This window comes from Chrysochloris asiatica, unplaced genomic scaffold, assembly GCF_000296735.1.
Source record: "Chrysochloris asiatica unplaced genomic scaffold, ChrAsi1.0 scaffold00016, whole genome shotgun sequence".
NCBI classification, from domain to species: domain Eukaryota; kingdom Metazoa; phylum Chordata; class Mammalia; order Afrosoricida; family Chrysochloridae; genus Chrysochloris; species Chrysochloris asiatica.
Window position 1 is genome coordinate 21,368,056 of NW_006408534.1, and position 7,885 is coordinate 21,375,940.

The 7,885-nt window shown below is 36.5% G+C and overlaps 1 pseudogene; it reads left to right on the forward strand.

Moving 5' to 3' along the window:
- The window catches only part of LOC102815894, a 72,446-nt pseudogene extending 66,050 nt beyond the window's left edge, over positions 1 to 6,396 (forward strand).
- The last annotated feature ends 1,489 nt before the right edge of the window (positions 6,397 to 7,885 follow it).

Here is a 7,885-nt window from a genome sequence, read left to right on the forward strand (position 1 = left end):
GAGATATAGATATTGGGTTCTAGCTATGGCAATTTAATTTTCAGGAAAACCCTACGAGACTTGAAAATCTAAGTAGTGTGCCTATTATTGTTGTTACCAATGCCATCAAGTCGGCCCCAATTCATAGTGACCGTGAATTGGGTTTCTGAGGAGTGTCTGGTGAGTTTGAACCATTGACTTTGTGATTAGCAGTCCAGTACTATACCAGGTATAACATTTAGCCTGGAACGTTCAGTTAACTGTTTTATTGCTGTTATTGTCTTACAATTTTCTCAAAAAAATTACTTAATTATTACTAAGAGGCAATTTCTCATTCTTGTTATTGCAATCACACAGCTTGTAAGTTCTCTTTACATTCCATAGCTTTGAAAGAGGGACTTTTGATATTTACTTCAAACTTACTACAGATGGAGAAATTTTTTTTTTTTTCTTCCTAAAGTTATTTTACAAATGTTTTCAACCTTCAGTGGGCTTTGGAATCCCCTGGAGGGCTTGTTTAAACAGTATTCTGGCCACTATCCCCAGAGTTTCTGATTCAGGAGCTCTGGAATAAGGTCTGATTATCTGCGTTTCTCAAAAGTTCCCAAGTGATGCTGATATAGATCGTCCAAAGACAGTGCTTTGTGAATCATGTCGAATACTAACTAGGAAATCACTCATTGTTATGATATGGCCTAGGTCAATATCCAGCAATTTTCATAAATAACACTTCCTTTATTTATGAAATAAAGTCCTTCGTAAAGTAGAGGGGCAGTGAAAAAGAGGAAAAACCCCAACAAGATGGATTGATGCAGTGACACAAACAAATGACTCAGATACAGCATAAATTGTGAGGATGTGACAGGACTGAGCCCTGTTTTGTTCTGTTGTGAGTCATAACCAAGTTGACACCTAAAAACTACAAGAACATTCTTTAAAAACAATGGTTTTATAATTCCATGCTTACTAATGTGGAATAAATGGTCTCAAAGCAGGACAAACAACAAATGCTAATTTATGATTTGCCAATGGACAAACATCCTTTTATCTGACTTTCAAGGATGCAATGCCTGGAATTAGATATACTTTGTTTGAGGTTGGCTTCCACTCTAAGAAGCAGTTGGTTTAGAGGGAATTTTTGGTGGCCTAAAAATTGCATCTACCTTTTCTCTTATTTTCCTTTAAACTCCTAAATACAAGTTTTCTGCCTTTGGAACCACTTGCAATCCTGAAACTCTGCCAGGAAGGAAAAGCAATGAAGATGAAGATCAGCTAACAAGAGTTAGAGTTACAGAGGCCTCCTTCAACAGCCCAGAGTTTGCTGCCATTTCCTTGGTTTACAAAGGTGAAAGGGTGAATAGACAGGTATCCCATACCTGGAGTTCAACCTATTTCCACTGGTCCCTTCTCTCCTGACCTCAATTTTCACCTTACCAAAGTGTGAAACCTTTCCTGGGGAGAGAAAGATGCAAGTCCTTGCTTCTGCAGCAGGTTGAAGTCAATGTCCTCCTTCTCACGAAAGAAAGTAGGTCTGTGCTGCAGCCTCTGATTTTACTCAGACACTTGAACTATTCATCCTCTATTAGACACATATGAAGGAAGGAAATTGGACTTTCTCGGGTTTCAGATGTATCAGCAGGGATGTTCAACTGAAAATTAATTCCCTGACACAGACTGATGAAGCCAGCAGTTTCCTGAAATACTGAGATATATTTTGTATTTTTCATAAGACAAGGTCTCAATATTAGATGTTTATTTGAATGCACAAAATAACAAGATGATTGCTGATATTTTGACAATGGGACTGTGAATTCTTCCTTTTTCATAAATTTACAACTTTTCTGTAAATTAGTCAAACTGTCAAGAACATGGTCAATATGTCTAGTAAGGAGAATCCACTAACAAAATTTGCAAAACTAATAATGATCTTGAAAAGTCATTTAACTATTAAATAAAGTGCTAGATGCACTAACACACTCTTAAATCTAGAGTTTAGCTGTAGTGAAAAACAGAAACCCCCTTCTGCTTATTGTTTTATTTATCTCTAAGAGCTACATTTTAAGCTGTGATCTTTCTATTTCTTTCCTCTTTATAGAAGTAATAGTTTATGCAGTGATAATGTAAGATAAGCACTGTAATGCTAACTGCAATATTAGTCATTCAAACCCACCAATCACTCCTCAGAAACCCTATATAGGGTCATTATGAGTTGGAACCTACTTGACATCACTTAGCAACAAAAACAACTCTCTCAAAATACACTGACAGATGTCATTCTTAAGCTAACTTTGTTTATTTTTACTTCTGATCTCATATTTTTTAATTCATCCTATTTGTTCCTTTGATTTATTATATATCTCATAAAAAAATCTCTGAATTAAATGCTAAAAGTCATTTATTATGCATAACTCCCATAACAAATTCCTTTATTGTTCTGATCTTTTGTCCACTTACTTAAAAACAAACAAAAATAAGTATCAGCTCTCATATGGTTGTTGTGATAAACTAATGGCTAATTTGTTATGAACTTTATAGGTTAGAGAATTTCAAAAACAATGAAATATAACACAAATTTTAAGGCTGTTGTTATTGCTATGTGATTGTGCTAAATCAAGTTGTACTATGTAGTAAAAAGAATCACCTAATGAAGATGATTAAAATTTATAACAGGAATAGCTTCCAGAGGATGTTCAATATATTGACTGGAAGATAAGACTGAAGGATTTAATGAGAGCTGGCAGCACTCTCTTGACTGTACATTGAAGCCAAATAATTGGGATCTTTCTATACTACAGACACCTGACATGAGAGAACACTTCAAGAAACCAAGAAGCATGTTGAAGAAAAAAAAGCAAAAACAAAGAATCAACAATACACAGAGGTTACAGACATCCCTGAAATACATCCAAGAACAGCTTTTTTTTTTTTTTTTTCCAGCTCCAGTAATGGCTTATGCTAGGGCTGAGTTCAGAGATTAAAAGCAGAGTACTTTGTATGCTTTAAAATACCCAGTAATATTTGAGATGTGAGCGTGTGTTCACCTATCTGCCAAACCCCTGCCTATCTCTGGATTTTAAACTGAATTACATTGTATAGTGAGCCTTGAAAGGGATTTGAGTGTGCAAGCTGATATTACTAGAAATATATGAAAGAATTCATTAGATCTTCAAAAATGAGCTCTTCAGAACTCCTTGTGTGTATGTGTGTGTGAATATGTTTTCCTTCTGGGAAACAAAGACAATGTAATCAGGTCAGTGTTTTTGAAAGCAACTCTCTCTGTAGCTTAATTCCTTCTAGGATTTATCTAGGATAGGAACTATACAGAGCAGCCTATAGTTATTGGAATGGTAATGTATGGTAAATTTACTGATAGATGACCTCAAGATAGAAAATGAGAAAAGGGAAGCATCAACATTAAAAATGTAAAAGTTCCTGACACCATTCACCTGATTCCCTTTCAGGATGAGCTACTTTAGGTTTGGAAAGATCACTCAGATAATTGATAATGGAGGACAGTAGGACCCTGAGGAAAGGGTCATGCATGTTTTGAAGTTACTGCAGAAATAAGATATTTAATCATTCGTTAGAATATGAAGATGTATGTTAAATTTAATAGTCAATGGAGGATTCATTAATTAAGAATAGTAAGGAGGTTTATCATATTAAAGTTAGTATCGATATCATGTGTGGAATTATCTGGAATAAGTTAAGGGTTAGAAAAACTAGTTTACTATTAAAAGAACCTAGATAAAATATAACAAGGGTCTGAATTAACTGAATAGCAAAGGACAGAGAGGCAAGGGAACAAATGAGATCAATACTGAGAAGGTAGAATGCTGCAACTTGGCATATATGAATTGGGATATAGGGAATGATTTAGATGAATCCGCTGCACAAGACATTTTGAAAGTGTTGAAGAGCAAAAATGTCAGCTTGAGAACTAAGGTGTCCCTGACCCAAACCATTGTATTTTCAATAACCCCATATGCATGTGAAAGCTGGACAGTGAATAAGGAAGACCGTAGAAGAATTGATGCTTTTGAGTTATGGTGTTGGAGGAGAATATTGAAAGTGCCATGGGCTGCCAAAAGAACCAATAGATCTGTGTTGGAAGAAGTGCAGCCAGAGTGCTCCCTGGAGGCCAGGATGGCCAAGCTTCATCTCTCATACTTTGGACATATTGTTAGAAGGGACCAGTCGCTGAAGAAGGATAATATGTTTGATAAGGTGGAGGGTCAGAGAAAAAGAGAAAGACCCCAGTGAGATGGATTGGCAAAGTGGCAGCATCAATGGGCTCAAGCGTGGCAACAAATGTGAGGTTGGCCCAGGAACGGGCAGCATTTCATTCTGTTGTACATAGGGTCGCTATGACTCGGTACCGACTCAATGGCACTGAACAACAACAACGAAAGAAAATTGAGAAACTAATGAATATAACTCCTAGAGTATGTATCTGGTTGATTAGAACCATAATAGTGTCATAATTGTAAGCTAGATAATTAAGAGGAGAAAATGGGTGGTCCAGATGATAAATACACTGCTACTTAGAGGTTTAGATGTTTTAAGACCGCTGTTGCCGTTAAGTGCTGTCAAGTCAGTTTTGACTCACAGCGACCCTGTATAGTGTTTCCAAAGAGCAGCTGGTAGGTTTGAACTGCGGTCCTTGTGGTTCACAGTAAAGTGCTGATCCTACAGCGCCACACCAGGAGTCCATTTTAAGACTTGTTGGTGTTATTGTTAAGTTCTGTCGAGTCAGTTCCACTCACAGTGTCCCTGCACAGGGTTTCCGAGGCTGTAAATCTTTACTGGAGTGTATTATTTACAAAGCCATCTTTTACAATTATGAATCTGCTGTGAGTGAGAGGATGGCTTGAAGAATGTAAATGCTTTGAACAGTGGTGGGTTTGGTATCATTAGAAACTTCAAAAGGACCATCATCAAATAACAGGATACAAAGTTAGGAAATAGTGGGGAATCATGGCAAACGAATGCACAACTAGAAGGAATTTGTCTCTCGTAGGTGGTCATGCATATTGATTTAAAGAACAATTGTCAGGGACATATAGCCTACATAATTTAAATATGGAAGTCAGTTTTAACCAAAAGGAGCAGTTTTAACTTATCCATCTGGGAAGCATGCACACAGTTAGGCAAGGGGAGGGGGACTCCATGTATTTTCACTAAGGGCCCCCCATAGGAAAGGATAAAGACAAGAAAGACACAGATTGATAAAGAAATTTTAATAACTGTAAGGAAAGGATAACACTCTTCAGCTTATAGAACTTGAGCACAATTACCTGACATCTATTTTTTAAGAAAGAGAAGGAAATTTAATTGAATGCACAGTTAGACATCTATCAAAATGAATTTTCTTTAAAAACCTCATATAACAATATCACATTTCTCTCTCAGCATAATGATTTCTAACCAACAAAGCCTGTCAGTGTTTCCTGGAAGCAATATTGAAGTGACTTCTTGCTGGAAATTCAGCAAATGAACTTTTTTTGCTCCCAGAATCTCTCTCCTCATTAGGCTAGTTAGAAATTCGCCTGGGGCTCCCAGCCCTCCTTCTCTCTGATGGATGCTAAGTGTAGAGGAGCTAATGGACACTTTAACTGTTAGGGGGATTTCCATTCAATTCCTTGCAGCCTGGCAGCTCATTCTGAGTCCTTTCAGAAAAGCTGCAATCATATGCACAAATATGATGGTTAAATATGAGCTGGAAGGGAAATAGTAGGATTTTTTTTCCCCCTCATGACTAAGGGAGATAGCTATTAAAAGCAGGAAGTAGCTCATGAAGATTTCCAACAGGTTGGGGATCATCATACCTTATAAAGATCCCTCACAATGGCCTGTCCTAACAACAATCTGCTACTTTCAAGAAGCAAAGGGAGAATGAAGCCCTTTTTCCAATTCTAGCTATTATGATACAGCATCACCCTGTTGGTCATGGTATCATACAGCTTTTCTGTAAATACTTCCCAAGAACAATTGCTAATAAAGTAAAACAGCCTTAAAATGGTTCCATTTTCAAATGAAGACACACGATTAAGAACACTAAACATGAACCATGTTTACAGTATTCTTACATGAAAATTAGTATCATATGAGAGTAAATGTAGTTAAACATTTTCCCAATTACTTTCGCTCTGATATCCCCTTCTCCTCTGTGCTCTTCTTTCCGTAGTAGCAGCAGCAATGAATAACTCAGGAATTGTTTTATGATTATCTGTGTCCTTTTGTTTTTCTGTCTAGTCAAAAGACTTGTAAATTTCTTTTCTTATACTTCTCAGCTCTCCCCCAGTAAACTCAGAACTAAAGTTCTGATTTTAAATTTTTGATTGCATTCTTAATCTTTAGGTTAAATTTGGTTTGGAAAACATTGACTTGATATTTCAGATGGTTCAGATTCAATAATCACCAAATGTCTAGACATTCAAATGATGTCAGAAAAAAAAATCTATTCTTTGAAATTTATTTAGCAATTCCTGACATCGATTTAGAGAATATGTCTTCTACAGGCAACTGAAAGAGAAATTTGTTCTGGTTCTATATATGAATCAAAGTAGCAAAATTCTGAGTCTTTTCTTTCTAATTGTAACTTCTCTTTGAAATCTATAAAGATGCTCCTCTGAATTTGGCTGGTGCTGAAGCATCAAGACACAATTTATCCCAAATGACTGCCATCACTAAGAATCAGGAGCTGAATGTAAAGAGGCAATGCCTTGCCAAGACAGTAGAGCTCAGAATTCAATATTGATGGTGTTGTTTTCTCCAGAATGTTATCTCATAATTTCTTCAAGTGTCTTGACTGTTACTTTTTTAATTTATTGGAAGAAGTGTGATATATTTTACATGATGACTCCAGATTTGGTGTGACAAGATACAGCTCATGTATTTTCCAAGACTATATAAGAGTCAAGGGTTTTGGAATTTGTGGCAATCTATGTGATGCTACACTAGCAATAGCAAGTCTCATTGTTAGTTCTGATGGCATGACCTAACATAATGTGACATATACTAGAAGAAGTAATGTGACAAAACAGATCAAGCGGGCAATGCTGCACATGAAAAATATGACATCTCATCTGAAACCAATCATGCTTTTAGCAAAGATTCTACTGCAAAGGGCACATCACTTTTAGTCACATCCTTCAAGTTTTTCAACGAGATGAGCAAAGTAAAGGCCACATCTATTATGGGTAAAGAAGTAAGCAGTATTTGAGCAATAACAAAAGACAATTTTTGATAGCTGATGTGTCCTAGAAATCAGTCAGAGAAGATATAATAAGATGATTTGGGTAAAGATGGGATGTCCATATCTTACATCACATGGTCTCTGGGACCAAGCTGTCCCTCTAGAGGATCAAGTGAATGGGCACTGTTGAGAACACATGAATCTATATGCTCTAGATCTCATTTGCAGAGAATCTGTCACCATGATTCAACTTCATTTGCTAACCCAACTGAGTTCATGCATTTATTATGTGATTCAGCTATAATCAGAAACACAGAAACCACTAAAATATTTTCAAATAGAAGACAATTTAATATGGTACCTGGTTTAACATTGTTAAAATGGTTAGAAGGAACAGTAGGGTGTGATGTGCTAATCAGAATCAGAAAGTGAAAGAAATAACCCACCAAACTGCTTGAGAGAAGCAAAACTGAGAAAGTGAATTAATTTCTCATTCCAACCCACAGATACTTTTTTTAAAAAAAAATCTTTATTATGAATTATGTAATTCCTACATGGGAGAACACCAGCTTTACAATCATCCTATCATATTTTGTTTCATTGTAATGATCACAATCCCATCCATGCATCATCAAACAACCAAAGCGTATACCCCGCAAGTCTGCCCCCAGCCGTCAGCACACAACCCCTCTCCCTCCCTGAGTCCAG